Raw genomic sequence first — 18777 nt, forward strand, 5'->3', positions numbered from 1 at the left:
TGTAAGCATTTTGATCCTTTGTTTCAAGACCCAAGTACAGCCACCTCTGATAGCTAGGCATACAAAACATATACAGTATGGTATGTGGGTGGGGAAGTTGTATAATAGCTATTGCAAAGAAACTAACGCATCTCTAAAATTCTGATACTCTCCATCTCTTCCAAAAAGAACATTGGCTTGAAAACCTGCATGTTTTGATGGTTTCTAGTTGATCCTTATAAAGATGTTCCCCACTTATGGCTCAAAGGTCTGCACATTTTCTGAATTTTAAAATGATCCTTATAAAGATATTGGTCACTTGCAGGTTTTGGAGAAGATAGTTGATACTCTCCCACATGAAATGCTGCCAGTTCCTCTACTGTATTATGTTTGCCTCCACTTTTTTTATAGAACCCATCCTACCTTTAGCAACAACATAGTTAAAAGAGACAGTAAAGACAAAAAGATTTATAGGGACGTGGAACATTAGTAAGACAAGAGTAGAATGGTGAAGAAGGTTCTTCACCAAACAGAGTAGTTGTTTTAAATTCTGTGACAGGTTTGTTTTAAAAAGTAATGAAGGCAAAAGAAACAAAGTGGCAGCAAAACAAACAACAACAACAAAAACACCCACCTCTCGTCTGCCATCATTACCACTCTGTCAAATGAACGCTGAGTGCCTGAAGGAGGAGAAGGAGTGGACCATCCTCAAAGAAGCCATGGCTGACTGGAGCCTTAAAATGAGCACACTGGCTCCCCTCAGTGTTTTGAAAATTTCAGTTTTCCTATTTTTTATAGGGGCTGTTATCTGAAATTTCTTACAATCTAAACTGATACATGAGGCAACATATTTCTCCCCCCCCCTCAATAATTAAACAAGTTGTCGCCTTCATGAGCATCAAGACACATCTGGTCAGGCAGTCAGAAGGATGTCCTACAGCTTGGCCTTGTAAACCAATGTTCCTGCTTCTGAAATTAAGAATATGAAAACTGCCTTGCTGAAATCTTGAATACAGCCTCCCATGCTAATTTTAGCAACATTTTTCACAGCTGTTTGCTTCCTTTTCCTTCACACTGAAACCACAAGTCTCAACTGTCAGGCAAGAATCCTATGGTAGTTCCTAACCCTCAAGCACTTGTAACATTTCTGTACAGTACTTCCGAAATGTCTTTCCTATGATAACAGAGAATCTTACTGAATCATTAGATCTGTGGTCATATCTCCTGTGAGATTTTGTACTTGGACAAGCATGTACACATAGTGTGATATCTATGAGAATTAAAATTTTCAAAAACCTTCAACAGCACCTGTAAATCTGGACCTGTTTCTTTCCCAGTTGTCACTTGCATTTCAAAAGAAAATGGCACATTTTTGGAAAAATGTGATATTTTTAAATATTTTCTGTTCAATTAACCCTCCTCACACATATTCCTGCAATGCAAAGTTGTACAAACCAGAACTAGTTTTACTACCTCTTTTGCTGTTTATAAGACCCTGATCAAATAAGAGATTATTATCCCTGAAAAAGGTACAGAAACACATGCAAGAATGATATGGTTCTATGCACATTTCTTTCAGTGAGAGCAGAAGCTTCTGTGCATTAGGACCTTTAACAAAGCAAGATTCATTCCGAGAGGCAGTGTGGTCTAATGGCTAGACTGACAGATAAGGGCTCAAAAGACCTGGGTTCAAAGTCTCATTCAGCCATGGAAATTCACTGGGAAGTGGTGATAAAACCAGTAGTTAGATGTCTTGCATATCTTGAAAATCCAGTTAAGGTTGCCATTAGATGGAACATGGTTTATATCCGATATAACTGCATCTAACTGTGGTTAGTTGCAGTTAGATGGGACATAACATATGTAACATGGCCATATTGGGGCTTGTAGTTCTTTTCAAACAAATACAAGTTTTATTTATTTATTTATTTTATTTATATCCCGCCTATCTGGTCGGTTAAGACCACTCTTTAATATAATATTTGCTTAATTCCTTTTTAGCTTTTCGTATAATCAAGGTTTCTAGATTTTAAATATTGTAGTTTAATTGTTGTAAGCCATCTTGGGTCCTTTTAAGGAGCAAGGAGGGGTAAAATATTTTTAATAAATAAGTAATAGTCACCTTTTGTCCTACCCACTCAAGATCAGCAATTTGGGAGGTGAGGCCACCACATATGGGGATATAAAAGATGAACCCTGCATGCTCATCTCTGTCTCTGGTGTCCCTATTCAGCCATAATGCCTGAATAGAGCTACTCTGTCCCAAGCATTTAACATTTAAATAAAATAAGAATATTAATCACAACACTATTTATGATTTATCTTTGTATCATTGAAATTGTATTTGACTAAATAAATCTCACTTTGGCTTAATACATTTGTTTGCTTAAGGCTGTTCAATGAACAGTCAGACCTATAAATCTTTGCTTAACTTTCAAGTCATACTTAATACATATGAAACAATACATAATAGATTCAGAACCACTCAAGTTAAGTAAGAAAGGCATACTGTACATAGTAGCAATCCTTTTTTTCCAATGCTGTTTGTTTACCTTCCCAGGTGAAATCAGGAGTACAAATGAAGCCTGCAAAGTGAAATCTAGTTAGTTTTAATCTTGTGTATAAATTTACAATCACCCAAGTAATTCTAGTAATGATCAGTTATGATATCACACCAAGAAGTCTCAGTCTGGACTGTGAGAGTCGCTTACGTTTTTTAAAATCAAAGCTTTGTACGCTTGGAAATGTGGATCTTCATTTTCTTCATATTTTCAAAGAGAATTTTTGCTGAGATTTTGCATTTTATAAAATTATTTTATCAACAAATTAATCAATTAAGCCAAACTGTTAACTGATATAACAACACTTTTCACCCTTTGGCTCTCTTACATGTGAATATTAGACTTCTAATCCAACATGCTGTCTAAAGAAAAGATACATGCCTGCAGTAGCAACAAGTAATTTGCATGTGAATAAAACACAGATGTTTTCTGAAGAAAATATACCAGAAAATTCATCTCAATAATAATAGTTGTAAAACAGTTGACACCACTTCAGTGTGTGTGCGTACACGCACACACATGCGGGGGACTGGCCAAAGTGTTCTCACTAAATACAAAGAAATGATTACAGTGGGGTCTCTACTTAAGAACGTCCCTACTTAAGAACAATCCAACTTAAGAACAGCTCCATTTGCTAAATTTTGCTTCTACTTGAGAACAGAAATCCAAGATAAGAACAGGAAAAAAAAACTTTCCTGCTCTTTTTTTAACCTTAGGTCATCTTAGGTTAAAAAAAATTCTCCCCCTAGTGGTAGAGTACGTATTAACCAGCTTCAATGTACGAACGCACCTCTACATAACAAAAAAACAGCCAGAACGAATTGGTTTTCAGTTCATTCCTATGGGAAATTTTGCTTCAACTTAAGAACGTTTCAACTTAAGAACACCATTCCAAAACGGATTAAGTTCTTAAGTAGAGGTTCCACTGTATTTCAGCTATTTTGTTTTATACGTGGCCTAAAGATACTCCTCCTTGCCACTTTTATGGAAAAAAATAATCAAGGAGATTCCCATGGGATCTTCAGGTGTCTACATGTATTTAACATTATGTGAATGATAATAAGTTCTAGGCATAAACACCCCACACACACAAACACACAGCTGAATATCAACCTAGAACCAACACAGAAAATTCAATGAACACTCCTTGTCGGAAAAATATACTAAAACCATAGCTCTTTTAGCAATTTTAGCTTCAGATTATGAAGTGTTTTCTTAAAAAGCAGGCTCCAGATGGTGTCGTCTACCAAATTAAAATCATTTTAATGGATGGTTAAATGTGGAGCTTAAATTATGCAACGAAGTACTTAGGAAACCAATGCATACAGTAACCCTTCTCCCTGCCCCATACTGTCATTAAAACTCCTCTCAATTAGATTTATCCACTGCTCTGGGTTTTGAAATGCATTAAGAACCTGACTGCAGATAAATTTTTCATTAAATTATACTTTTACAAAAAGAATTAGAGAAAACCATTTATGTGCATTTTAAGGATTAGAATGATCCTCCTTGCTTCCCCCTCTCAAGTAACGCAAACAAAACTCTTCAGACTAATTTGGCATATATTTAGTACAAGATCTATAGGACACGATGGTCAGCTGCGGTTAAAATATTGTTCATAATATTTAGGACTGGGAAGCTTGAATCCTAGAACTGGAATGGGGAACGTACAACTCTGTGGATATTTTGTGGACTTTGGCTGTCATTGGGTATGTTGACTAGGGCAGGTAGTAGCTGCTGCCCAAAGGCATGGGGTCAACCACACATTCAATCTACCCCACCCTATAACATCAGGGTAACTGACTCTGATAGGATGACCCCAATTGAATACTCAGTTTTCCTGAAGCACAAGGGATGGTAAAAGAAAACAGTAATAATGTACACAGGCTTTACATGGAAAATATTCATTCACTGAAAGACATATTTTATTTCCAAATTATGTGCAGCATACCTCTCAGTTAGACTTCCCCCCTCATGGGAGAAAATATCTAGGACAAGTGTACCTTTAAAAGGTAATAAAATATCTGAAACTCTAACACAACCACACAAAAGAATTTCATAAAGTATGTCTGTGATGTCAAGCATAGCAGTGATTAACAATGCTTCAATCCTAAGGATATTTTCTTTATAAAAGGAGTAGGCTTAAAGTGCATAACATCTTGAGTAGTCTCCAAGTGTAAAAAAATTTCAATGCATGGATTTTAGAGCACATGAGCAGCTGCAAATGTGCAATTGTTACATAACATATAATTCTCATCTACATTCCCAAGGCAGAGTCTCCTGAGAGGACTATGTACGCATATTTCAGCTGCTGTAAAGCAGATATCCTGAGGGCACAGAGAACTGGCAGAATCCCAATTCTACTGTATACAGCAGTATTAAGGCGTACCAGAAAGGCTTTCTGGGTGGAAAGAGCTAACAGCATTTACTTTTATAATGTCCCAAACGATTAAGACACATGAAAATATATAGCTCGAACTACACTAGGCACTACCCAAAAACATGTCTTGTTTTTGGGTAGTGGCTACTTCTGACCCGTTTGAACTGTCCTCTCCTTGCTCAGTTCTTTGGCACTACCTGTATGCCTATTCTTTTTACAAATCTAATCAGCTCAAGTATTGAGCATGAGTAATGATATATTACTCTGCTTAAAGTCAGATCTCTGGGCAACAGAGCTATTTGTTAGATTTATATCCTACCTTTCTTCCAATGAACTGAAAGTGGCCGTACATGGCCATTCTCCTCCTCATCTATTTTATTTCACAATAAGATAGGTCAGGCTGGGAGAGGACTCTTGACAGCTTCCATCCCATCTGTGCTGTTAATATGGCTTTTTTCAAAGGACTGGTTGCAGGAGTCCTCTGCATGTCTACTGAGAGAAAGTCCCATTGAATCTTTTTTCCTTACTTGCTATGGCTCTGATATCATCACCCCACTAGCTCAGTGAAGTTATTCCCACATTACAATTACCAATTTGATACCTATAAAACTCCCTAGTTTCTCAACACCATCAACTGTACGCAAGGGTTTAACAGTTCACTGATATGATTTGTGGCTAATAATTTCCCAAACAAAATATGTTTGCACAGAACAAAGTACATTGGTCCTAGTCAAAATGACCTTTCCATAAATGTGACATATTTTGGTAAACTTTCTTTCAAATGTGCACATAAATTAGGTTGAATTATGAAACAGAAACCCTGAGCACATTTTTGGGGAAGTCATTTTATCTGAAATGAATGAGACACAGTTGATATAAATGTGCTGACACAGGGATTGGGAACAACCAAAAAAGACAAGAGCTCCTTGGCAGCTGGTTACAGAGTTGGCACTGATCCATTTGATGCCATTTGACCTGTGATCAGATAATCTGCAATTTAATAATCCCACAGCTCCTCTGTATCAGAAAAAAAATAGCACACGCTGCATGTATAATCACTCTTAACACGTCCCTTTTTTCCTTCCTTTAACCATACACTAGTGCTTTTGTAGAGGATTTCCACCAGCTGTTGAATCCCCTTGTCTATCATCTTCTAAATAATGCCACTACAGACGGCAGTTCCTTAGAAAGCCCTTCATCAGGGGTAAACCCTGTATTAGGGTATGGTAATTCATTCTATAGCATTTTTCACTGAAAATAAATCAAACTGTAACTATAAAGGCCATTTGCACCCAATCAACTGACATCCCTGTTCTATTCCAACTGTTTCTGTTTTTCATAGTATGCTTCAAAGAATGTTTAGTTGCAGAGCCTAAGGCCACAGTCTCCGCACTCTTTACAGAATTCAAGGTCGCATAAAGAAAAACAGAAACCTTGGCACTGAAGGTGTCTGTGCTTCAGTCTTCAGCTAGGCTCTATAGACACTGTGTAAAACGTGCATCACAACTCCTAACCATTTTGTTTGTCTCTCCTTATCCCGGCAAACAGCTCATCTCAGCATAAACCGATATTGTGACTTCACATCCGAAAGCACTTCTTACTGTCTCAAGTGTTTTTATACGTCTGATCTCATTTATCCTCATTTATCCTCAGATTTTCCCCAGACCACACAGAGAGTTTCATGGATAAGCAGGAACATAATACCAGGGTTGGCACCACAGCCTTGCAAATTGCCACCACAAATGAAAGCAGCTGTCAAGTTGCCCATCATCCCAATCTTCAACATAAACGCAACAACACGGGAGCAACGCTGGATATACTAATGGACCTTTCTTTCAAATAATGCTGCAACATTAGGTACATTTCCTAGTGAGTTAAATTCCACTTCACATAGTATGGGATTCGTCTGACCCTACAGTCGAAGACAGAGCTAATATGTACTCTTTGGATTCTAACTTCAAACTGCAAGGTTCAGATTACTACTGAGGAAAGAAATGCTCTCTCAAACAACGCAAATGGTTTCCTGGAGGGGCAATAGATAGTGGTTCGGGGGCTTTCTCTGCTCTGTTTTTTTTTTTCGGATCAAAACTCCTACTCTCATTAAATAAAGGTTCTTCGCCTATCATAGACTTACCACCTCTTAAGAAGATAAAACATCCGGATAGTAAGACTATCCTCAGCTTCCCCAACCCCCACCCTGCCAGTGAAACAAAAAAAAAAATCCAACAAAGGTGGTTAATACCTTTGCTGGACCGCTGAAATAACAAAAAGCGGGTGAGCTTTCAATTCCTGGAGGGCTTGAAGACTCACCTGTTTTTGATATTTTAGGAATCTAATCAAGGTTTCCAAAACAGCACTTAAAGTTCCTCTTCTCAGTACGCACCGGTTAGCACTTAATTTCAGCAATGGTTCCGTCCCAGGTTCTTACTGTTAAGCCAGGCATGTCATGCTCCTGAACATGTGCAAAATGCATTGGCATGTCATGCTCCTGAACATGTGCAAAGTGCACTGGCCTCAGTACTAGACCCTTACTGCCCACCCCCACCGTCGTCCTTGGGCTCAAGAGCGGGGGGACCTCCAGGAGGATTCCCGTTCCCGCGCGCCCCTTCTTTCCCACGCATCAACCGGCGCAACCCGTCGGTTCTCCACTTACCAGCGACCCCGGCGGCTACCCGGGCAGCGGCCGACGCGAAGCTCCCCGCCGGCGGAGAGGGGGCGTCCTTTCAGCCGCAGGCACCACGCCCCCAGAGGCGGCTGCCGGCACTGCAGCGCCAAAGCGGCGGAGCCCGCGGTTCCAAAAAGCCCGCAAGCCTCGAGAACGTCGAGCCTGGCCGGAGCCGCGTCCTGACAGCTCGCCGCCCAAGCCCGCTCCTTTCCCTCCTCGCCCCGGCTTAGCCCATTGAACAGGAGAGGAGAGGGCTGAGAGGGACAGGACTGTTGTCCAAACACAACGTCTCAGCCCCCCTCCACCCCGCCCCCGCCAGAAAAAAAAGAAGGTTTCTCAGGGGCAGAGAGCGCAGGAGGAAAGCAAGCAGCCTTTGCTCGTGAGGAGAGAACGAGGAGCGGGAAACACACACACACACACGCCAGCAGCAATAAAAGCCGCCGCGCCAACGCCAGCAGCAGCAGCAGCAGCAGCAAGAGGAGGAGCACAAGCGGAGCAGCAGAGGACAGCGCGCGAGCCCCGCCGCCAGTGCGCATGAGCGCCGGCTCTCGAAGGCTCCGCACCCCAGGCGCTGCTGGTGGCGGCGGCGGCCAAAGGACGAGGAGGCCGGCGGGGAGAGCGGGACCGGCGGGGCGGGGTGGGGCGGGGAGCGGGGGTTCGTCCTCGGTCGCGCTTCTCCGTTGAACGGCCTAGCATCCCGCCAGAGCGAGCCCTTTCTCCGCTCTTGCTTTGAAACCTCTCTGGGTCTGCCTCCCCCCGCAGCGCCCGCCCTCCCTCCTTGGTGGCAAGGAGTCGTGCGGATGCGTGCTCTTGAAAAGAGGAATTCACCTCAAAACTTTCACTCCGGCCGACGAGAACAAAGCGGTTTCCTTCTGCCTCCGGAGAATATTGTCAATTTTTTGCGATTATTCTCCCCTCAGAGGAGCTGAGCATATCTGGCCGGCACAGGAGGGGGCTGTTAACGTTAACCTTCAGCAACATTATCCCTGTGCAGACATTTATTGGGTCAATGGGGCAAGACAAGGAGAGCAGCTGGAGGTCTTCTTGTAACAACATGGTAATCCCGGGTCACACCGTTTTAGTTCAATGTGATTGCATTTGTACATTTGGATAATTAAAATCCAGGCTCACTTGTCCCATCAGGCAATGACAGGAAGCCCGTTGTAGCATGGATTGCTCTAAGCCACTGGGGCAAAGGCAAGAGTGAAAAAGTATGTGCGCGCACATAAACATTTAAACACATATAAATATATAGAGAAGACTTGCACATTAGTAGAGCAGCAAAATGGCAGGAAAATAGTAGTGAGTAGGCATTAAGGTGAAATTTAATTTTATTTGAGGTAAATTTGCACATTCTTTCGTTTATCACAGTCCTCACAGAGAGTCCCCTACACAAGGAGTGTCAAAAAATGAAGGTACTGTAGCTGTTGTATTTTGTATCTATGAATAAGGACAGGTCATTTGTAAAGTTAATGGCCCTAAAATTGCTGTTCAAGACCAAATCACTCTTAAATGCTTTGCATTATAACAGGGAGAGCTTGCAACAATGTACAGTACTGCTGTTGGGAAAAGGCCATTTCTGTGGGGATTAAACTAAATTGAGAAATAAGAGAAAGCTAGTAGATTGGATGGTGTCATAATCCTTGCTACTCAGACAGTCCTGGGGCTTTGATGCTGCAGGCCATGTCTCCTCTGCATCAATAGCTTTAAGTTAAACCCTTACTTTGCCTGACACAAACTTTTCCAGGACACAAACCTTCGAATGGCAACATTGGGACATAGCATGATCAACACAGGTAGCATGGTCTAGGATACTGGTACACAATGCAGGAACATCACACAGTCCCTGCGCACCATGTGTACAGTATATGTGGGCCTTCTGATGTTGGACTGAAAACCTCCTCAATGGGGATCCCGTTAAACAGTGACATAGCCGAAACCTTGACCATCATTGTAGCAGATTGTCTCCCTTGCTTTCCGTTTCACAAGCAGAGGTCAGTGCTGGAGCACACAGGACTTCTGCTTACACACTGGTGCTGGGTGCATTCTCCCATAATTGGCAAAAAGTCAAACCACTTTACATGACAATCTGCCACACACGTGGTTCAATTGAAGAGGATCTTGGGGATAAGTGCTAACCAGTACAAGTTGCATGAACCCTGGAATCACCAAAGGAAACTTTAATCAATATTTGTTTGCCACTGCTGATGACATCATTCCTGCCACACAACAGGATTTCAGCCACTGTGTTTAGAGTAATATCTGTGGGTACTAGAACACACATTCTTTATATCCCACTTTTCTGCCAATAGTCTCCAAATTATCTTACAACATATCAAACAGCAAGAAAGACAGCAAATCCAAACCAACTGGAGTCATTACAAACAATCACTGCATCCCTTGAAGATATGTAATATATCAAATGATCCAATATTGAATAAAACACAAATAAACTTCATTAAAAAAAAACTAAACCCAGAGACAGAATGAAGCCTAGCACAGATATACAAATAACAGTATACAAGGCCAAATAAATCACCATTCCCACACATGAGGCTATCCATAATCCATCTACAAGTTTTTAAACAAGTAGCTACGCCTCTTCTTTGTGGCCAGTCTTTTTCCCAGCTCTCACATAGGTCCCTTAGGCCCCCTCCTAGTAAGGAAAAGGTTTGACTTTCCACCAGCACTCCATATTGCTCACTTTTAATATTTTCAGGCATTGTATCTCATTATGTGATTTTTTTTTCAGCCACTAAACAAGATGTGATTATAAGAACTTGGCATGAGGCTATCTCAGAGTGTTAGTGTGGAACAGGAAGAGAGAGGGGGAAAATGTTTCTATAACCGTTTCCCTGAATGTGGGGTTGGGGAGTGGTGATGGACTCCGCTTCCTCAGAATTTTTTTTTGAGCAGAGTTTGAATGGCCATCAGTCATGAATGCTTTAGTTCTGGATTTGTGCATTGGTGGGGGTTGGACTAGATCAGGCTTGTCCAACCTGCGGCCCAAGGGCCGCATGCGGCCCAGGTCAGCTCATAATGCAACCCAATGCAATGTTTTATTTTTAAAGAAATTCCAAAGTTTCAAGTTACACTGCCGGCGCTTGTGGACAGAATGTGGCCGGGGCATGTCACAACAGTAGAGGGGGAGAGAGGGAAGGAAGGAAGGAGTGGGAGGGGAGGGGAGGGGAGGGGACAGGGGGGCTGCGTGACTGCATTGCGCCATCCCCGTCAATAGGTGGACCCCTTCTCAGCCCCATAAAGCCGCCGGAGTCGAAGCTGGCAGCCTCTGCTGTCTGAGATCACAGCTGCCGATAAGCGTGCTTGGAGTGGGGCTGCGGAGGACGGCTAGGGCTGCCCCCCCGTGCGGCCCAAACCAAATGTATGTGCGGCCCAAATGAACTTTTCATCTTCTAATGTGGCCCAGGGAAGGTGAAAGGTTGGTCACCCCTGGACTAGATCCTTGAGATTATTTTCCAACTCTGTGGTTCTATGAATGATTCCCAGACCTACAAAGTCTATTGAACAGATTGTCTTTAACTGTTAACACCCTGAATAGGCTTGTATGGATTGTTTGATGGAAAATTAAAGCAACAATCATTTACCACTTAACTGGGAGTAAGACTTCATGACTGAAATCCAGTAGTAAATGACAGCAAGAGTAGGCCCACTGAATCAACAGAACAAGGAGGTGATTCACCAAATCTCTACTGATTCAATGGGCCTACTCTAGTTGTGACTGGATTTCACCCACTGATTACAATGGGATTTGAATATACATCTATAGGATTCTACTGTTAAGCATGTTTGGTTGCGATTCATCATCAATCAATGGAAAGCTCCTCTTGTCTATCCTGACAACTTCAAGAGATTTAACTGAGACAAAGATTCCTTTTTTCATGTCTTCATTAACATTTGATGGATTTTAATCTGTCTAACTGGCTAATATCCTAGCTGAAATCCTGTTGCTTAGCACAGTGAGTCACAACTAGAGTAGGCCGATTGAATTGGTAGGAATTCGGCAAATCAACTCCTCTGCCAGTTCCACTGATTCAAGAGACTTGCTCTAGTGGAAACTCATTACAGTATACAACAGGATTTCAGCTATTGAGTATGAACATGTTTGGAAAACAGGATAAAATATCTCTTTCTAGGAAGGTCTTCCATTAGTAATTTTACTTGCTTTTAAAATTAATCTCTGAGTTTTTTTAGAGTTTTAAAATAATGGTTGTTGTGGGTTTTTTGGGCTCAAAACACCCACAACAACCATTAGATCCTGGCCGTGAAAGCCTTCACGAATACATTTTAAAATAATGTTTCTTGTTGCAGTCAGTTATCTTTTAACCCCCTACTGCTTGGTGTTTCTTGACATAAAGCAGGGTTGGAAAAATGTGCATTCTATAGGTTCCATTGCCTCTCATCCCTGCCAAGGGATTTACTAGGATTTTTTAAAGTATGGCGTTTAGGAAGCTAAGGGGTATAAAGCCTTTCCCAACATCTCAAGGTTCCCATTAAAAAAAAAAACTCATAAAGTCCCTTTATACCCTCTAGGGGGCACCAGAGGCAATGTTTTGGAGTTCCCTAGCACCCCAAAAACCACAACTTACAATTTTTTAAAGGGCCACTAGTGGCCATTAAGGAGTGTAGCCTTTTAAAAAGAAATATTGTTTTGGGGGTCCACTTTTCAAGGTCCTGGAGTCAGTGGGGATCGCCCCTAAAACAGAGGCATGTTTAAACCCCTATTTTGTTTCATATAAACCACTTAGGGTCCTTAGAACATAAATGTTTAAATTCACATTTAAAAAACAAATGCTTACTATACAGAACTGGCAAAACGTACCTTTTTTTAGGTTATCAGTCTAGCCAGCAAAGCCCACTGTTCTGGATTAACTATAGCTAAATTTGTAAGTGTTCCAGGGCTGGTTTTCAATGGCAAGATTTTTAAAGACTAAAAGTAGACCAGAATATCTTTTGTAGACCAGAAAAGAGCACCAGTGGGGAGATTTTTTTAAATTTAAATCCCACACCACTTCCACAAAACCATCCATGCACAAGCTCTTTTTAAAAATTGTCAGATTTTGTGTCAATAAAAATTAAGTTTTCACTAAACAAAGTTTGTTTTGATGAAACTTGTTTCAAAGTTACTACATTAGTTTCAAAAACTGCCACATCAGAATGTGAAGTTTGTCTATACTCTCATACAACCATTTAATCTCATAATTATTTTTTTAATTTATTTATTTATTTTAAAATTTGACAAGAAAACAAAAAAAGAGAGAGAAAAGAAAAAAAAGGAACTAACCCCTAAAACTGACCCCACCCCCCTATGGAGTCCGGGACTCCAGCTTTGTTAACCTATCTGCTCCCCCAATTTCATTTCCAGTATGTGCTAAGTGAGTATACATACATCATAAACTTTGCCCTACACTCCTATCTTCTTTTTGATAATCTCATAATTATCAAAACAAATGCTACTATTATAATATTCAGTAAATATCGAAACAGTTGAGAAGGCCACTCAGAAGAAATGAGCCTTTACTGGGAGCAGTATGAGAGAAAGCCCTCTCCTACCTTTGCATCACCTGAGCCTCCGTAGGTGCTGCTGTTCTCCAGAATGATTCTCCTGAAAAGCTACCCAGTGTCAGCAGCAGCACTGGGATGCCTTTATAGGTGGTAAGTTTACCTTTTATCACTCACTCACCTAGGTTGCCCAACAGGCTGGCAGATAAGAGCCTGAAATCAGGAACAAGATGTCAGAGACTGCTCATGACTGGAAGAGGGAATTTTTAAATTAAAGTGAGTATTCCAGTGTCACAGGAGGAGCTTCTCTTATATCCAGGTTTATGTAGATTAGCTTGCTTTGTTTCTCTTCAGGACTATGACTATAAATAGTCACCCCAGGCCACCAAAGTTTAAATGACACTGATACCTCTTGGTAAAGCAAAGGGCAAAGCCTGATGACTCCATTCACTTTCCTTATTTGAAAGCATCAGCTTCCTATTTCTTTTGAGGGGACAACACATTCTCATATTCCTTTTCCTTGCCTATGCCCTGGGGCAGAGGGAAGGGAAGATAGTGCCAGATTTCCTAGTTACAGCTCTGTTCAGGACTTGCTGCATGGGCTTCCTCTGAAGCCTAATTTCCTAAACTTAGAAAGAGTGTATCTATCAGTGTTTCAAACTCCAGGGCCAAACTTTCCTGTTGTTCCTTTTATCTTTGATTCGCTACTTTAGCATTCCAGTCCCCTATAATGAGAAGAACATCTTTCTTTGGTGTCAGTTCTAGAAGATGTTGTAAGTGTTCACAGAATTGGTCAATTTCAACTTCTTCAGCATCGGTGGTTGGTGCATAAACCTGGATTACTGGAAAAGACCCTGATGTTGGGAAAGAGTGAAGGCAAGGGGACGACAGAGGATGAGATGGTTGGACAGTGTCACCGAAGCTACCAACATGAATTTGACCATACTCTGGAGGTAGTGAAAGACAGAAGGGCCTCACATGCTCTGGTCCATGGGGTCACGAAGAGTCAGACACGACTTAATGACTAAACAACAAATTGGAGCCTCAGCTTCAGGATCTGTCCTTCCAGTGAGCACTCAGGGTTGATTTCCTTCCGAATTGATACATTTGTTCTCCTTGCAGTCCAGGGGACTCTCAAGAGTCTCCTCCAGCATCATAATTCAAAATCATCATAAATATACATCACAACTAATAACTGTATGTGTGTGGATGATATCCTGTCAAATCAGACCCAATGTATAGCGATTATAATCTGGCTTTCAAGGTAAGTGAGATATTTAAGGACCGGTTTTACCATGGTGGAGTGCGGATTCAAACCCAGGCCTCTTGAGGGTTTAGGAAGCCATCACTCTGCCCACTACACCACACTGGATAATAATTTAGCTCATTTAAAATAAAGCGGTCAGCGTTTAAGGTGCTGACCACTTTATTTTAAATGTTGAAAGCAACTAACACAGCTATCTCTTCAAAATTCCTTGCTGTTGTTTCCCTAAGAGCATGGAATCCATGCAGAGCAAAGACACTGGAAGCTGTGAGGACCATCCATCACAATCCATTGTTTGCCTTCCCTGTTAAGATCATGAGACGGATGAGGAATCATAAGAGCACTTGGATTAGTCTTATGCAGTGTTTCCGTGGGGAAGCAGCTGTTGGTTCTAGAGAAGATGTAGTGAAATGGGTGGGTGGGTAATCAGAGAAGTGAATTATCTATTTCATTGAGTTATTTATATCAAGACATTATGTGGCGCTCTCCCATTCAGGCAATGACCAGACCTAGGTCTGCTTATCTCCAATAAGATGACTTCATCATTCGCAGTCATGACCTTGTTTAATATCTATGTTAATGGACTCCCTTCTCCCCACCACATCAGTCCAATATGATTTATATTTCTAGGCATAGGTCTTGGTAGCAACCCGAGTTTGTAAATGGTGCATGCTTTACTACTATAATTCAATTTGACTATTCCTAGCAATAAAGTTTAAACAGCTTTCTTTCAGGATCAGTGCCTTAATTAGCCCTACGGCTTCTATAAAGCAAAGAAAAGCAGGAAGGAAACAGCCAGGAGAACTTTTAAAAGGGTGATCAACGATGCAGACCAATTAATGAGAAACAAGAAAACACAGATTAAAAAGTTAACGTGGCAACGCTGAAATGGACAATTATTGAAAAGCCTACGAAGAGAGTATAGATCTAACACAACAACAATACTATAACCTGGAGCAAGCCTGAATACTCTGCTGTGGTTGTAACACTGTCTCTTATTTCTCCATGGCTTCTTCTCATACTGTTTTTCAAATATAGATTATGATGGTGTCCTCCTTGTAACCTCTGAACTGGAAAGACTGTATGTTGAATGAATCAGTTTGTGTTAGTCCTGAGCAAAAGGAAAATTATACTGTCTAAAGTCAGTATAAAAGTTCCACAAACCTACTAATATACGTATAGGTTTATTAACCAATCAAGCTAAACATTTCTTACCAATATTTCATGCATAACTATTAAGTAAACATTTTAAAATTAAGATTAGTCTTGAGATAGATCCATTAGATGAGTTGGATGGGGGCTAGGTCAATTTGACACAGACTACATACAACACTACCAAAGAATGCCATTTTTTTTACCAATTAGCAAGAGGATAGTTTTCTCCTTCACATATTATAGTTACATATGGATTAGAACAGAGATAGCACATGTAGCAAAATTTACCTGAACTTAACTCAATATTCTGTATTTAGTAGCACAGCTCAATCCTGGGAGATACCTTCTAAAGAAACCATGAATGATTTTGAAGAAATGCAGAAGGCAGTACACTCCAACCCCTCACACATCTAAGTGGATTAAGGTAAAGGCAGGCCTAGACCACAAGCTTCAGCATTTTTCATTTTAGGATACATTCAGTTCAATTCCGTTTAGCATTCTAGAAACCAAATAGAGAGAGAGCAGAAGAGTAGGAATGATAGTTTTTCTCCACATAGCATAGCACTTGGAAACAACCAGAATCCCCCAGGCAGCCTAGATTCTCAAGCTGTGAGTCATGCAACAGGCACTCAAGATGTGGACTGCTGTCATTAAATGGAGAATATACAAGTACTGCTTATTATTGGTAGTATCTGACAGCAACATCCATCCAGTGGTAGGCAATGTTAAATTAATATGCTCTTTATATCAGTGTTAAGAGCATATCTCTGCAGTAATGGTTTATAATCAATCAATACTAACAAAGTATCTTCAAGATATATCTGACCTGCCTCTTCACCTGCATACAGGTTGCCTATTAATGCATTGATCATATCAGAAATTGTACAGCATTAAACTGAAGCAAGGATATTCTTGTACTGAATGTCCCAAGAACGATAGCTGTGAAGCTGTTATAGCTGACAGGTAAATTGATGACTTTGCTTTCTTTCTTTTATTATGCTTTATTATTGAGCCCAGTAATCTTCGTTAAAACAAGTGATTAGTAAATATGAAAGAGCATATTCAACCGTTATTACTAGTGGTATATTTAAAGGGTCAAGTGGAAACAAAGTCCTGACCCCCAGAAAGAGCGCAGTTGCCTCAAAATGACTCACACATATGATGTGCTTCTAATAATATAGGAAGACCACAAGCAAACAGAAGATTAGATGCAAAAACATTATATGTGATGTAACCAAATACTGCACTGAAAGGAAATAGAGAAAAGTATGTGATGTAAACATTGCCTTACGGGAGGGTCTATATGCACTAAGCATTGGTCACGGCAACAGCTTTACTTAAAAGCTGCTTCTCTTCTCAGCCAACAGATCTTAAGGTTTTCATTTCCAAAACAATATGGATCCAAGGCTTTCTGTAATGAGAAGCACACCCTACACTATGCATAATGCTTAAAAATGTTGTTTGTGTTTATCCACTCCCTCCACCCAGCCATGTAAGAGTTTTGAACAGGTAACAAAGTGCCTTTTTTACTTTGATTCACAAGAATATTAAGACCTTTATTAAATTTGGGAAATTTAATGTATTAGGCATATACATCAAGTCTGAGAAACTGCCAGTTTAAAAGACAAACACATTCTATTAGTGCTTCCAGTGAGACTTTTCTGTGGAGTTGCATTGCTTAGTTCCCACATTTTTATATGAGGTCCAGACTACAATGTCTTCCTGTCTTAAAAAAACCCTTCTTTTTTCTACTATGTTTTCTCCTTTTTTAAATCAGAAAAAATAATCCAATGTGGGGGGAAAGAAGGCAAAATAGTTGCATAGTGACTCAGAGGTGCCTGACACAACTGTTGAAAGGCATTCAGATGAGTGCATTGGAGGAAAATGCTACTGCAAGATTTCCCCCTGCCCCCTGATATTAAATGTTCAGATTTCCATCTCTCCTCAGGGTGCTTATTTTTCAAGCACTCAGTGGCTTGTGAACTGTGTATCCTGAATTCCACATTCTTCCATGTATTTTCATCTGCAAACTGCACTCAGAATTTGAGGTCTTGCTCTAGGTTGCCAAATGAGATACAATGGACAGCTCCTGCTGTTAGCAGAAGGGCCTTTTCCATAGCAACACATGTGTCACGGAATGCCTTCCATCAGGACTCTATAACTTAATTATATAATTTGCCCTGGCTATTTAGAAGAGAGTTTTTTAAAAAATTGATTACCCCCCCCCCTTTGCTTTCTTATTGTAGTGTTTGTATCAGTGTTAAAGAGCATATCTCTACACTGTTTTTAATAGTCTCTCAGGACAAACAAAATATCCAATACATCTGACCTCTTTGCCATGTTATTTTATGATTTTTTTTCTGTTTGATGTTGCTTTTTTGAGTATGATGCTGTTAGATGTGGGTATAATATTGTACTCTGTTTTTAAATTTATTGTCTTGGGTACTATTGTGCAATCAGTCTTGAATTCACTTATTTAGGGAAAATAAAGCAGAATCAGAGTTTTGTTCTCTCCCCCAATCCTGTTGTTGTTATGTGCTATCAAGTTGCCCTGAATCATGGTATTTATAGGTAACCCTATAAATGAGAGATCTCCAAAATGTCCTGTCTTCAACAGCCTTGCCCAGCTCTTCTAAGCTCAAGTCTGTGGCTTCCTTTAGGGAGTCTGTCCATTTTATATTTGGTCTTCCTCTTTTCCTGCTGCCTTCCACCTTTCCCAGCATTATTGACTTTTACAGAGGATTTTGCCTACTCATGATATGACCAAAGTAGAACAGCCTCAGTTTCAGCATTTTTTCCCTCCAGAGATAGTTCAGGCTTGATTTTATCTAGGACCAACTTGTACATCTTTCTGGCAATTCAGGGTATCTGCAAAGTTCTCCTGCAGCACCACATTTCAAACAAATCATTTTTCTCTTGTCAGTTTTCTTTACTGTCCAGCTTTCAGAACAGCCCATAGTTTCTTGCAATCTAAACAGTCAACAGTTGTTATGATCTCTAAAGCATAGACTGATTTTATAAAACTTTTTTGTGTGCTCCAGTAGCTGGAAGATATTTGCAATATGGCCTTGAGTTCCCCTGCCTTTTTGGAATCCAGCTTGAACATCAGGCATTTCTCACTCCATATAAAGTAAAAGCCTTTTTTCGCAACACCTTGAGCATCACTTTGCTTGTGTGTGAAATTAAAGCAATGGTCCTATAGTTACTGGAAGCCTTGTCATCTCCCTTCTTGAGGACTAGAATGTATATTGAA

The 18777-nt window shown here is 40.5% G+C and overlaps 1 protein-coding gene across 15 annotated transcripts in view; it reads right to left on the reverse strand.

The window, feature by feature from the left end:
* Positions 1-18475, reverse strand: part of PAG1 (phosphoprotein membrane anchor with glycosphingolipid microdomains 1) — a 173389-nt gene extending 154914 nt beyond the window's left edge. For 10 of the 15 annotated variants that reach the window (XM_020787534.3, XM_078393562.1, XM_020787535.3 and 7 more), the window contains exon 1: positions 7574-8014. The gene's annotated coding sequence lies outside the window, so the exon portion shown is untranslated. Of the gene's footprint in view, positions 1-7230; positions 7286-7573; positions 8212-13156 lie in introns of those variants that run through there. The other 5 variants (XM_078393565.1, XM_078393564.1, XM_078393552.1 and 2 more) reach the window with 5 other exon arrangements.
* Between the last annotated feature and the right edge of the window lie 302 nt (positions 18476-18777).

This window comes from Pogona vitticeps, chromosome 4 (assembly GCF_051106095.1).
Source record: "Pogona vitticeps strain Pit_001003342236 chromosome 4, PviZW2.1, whole genome shotgun sequence".
Classification (NCBI taxonomy): Eukaryota; Metazoa; Chordata; class Lepidosauria; order Squamata; family Agamidae; genus Pogona; species Pogona vitticeps.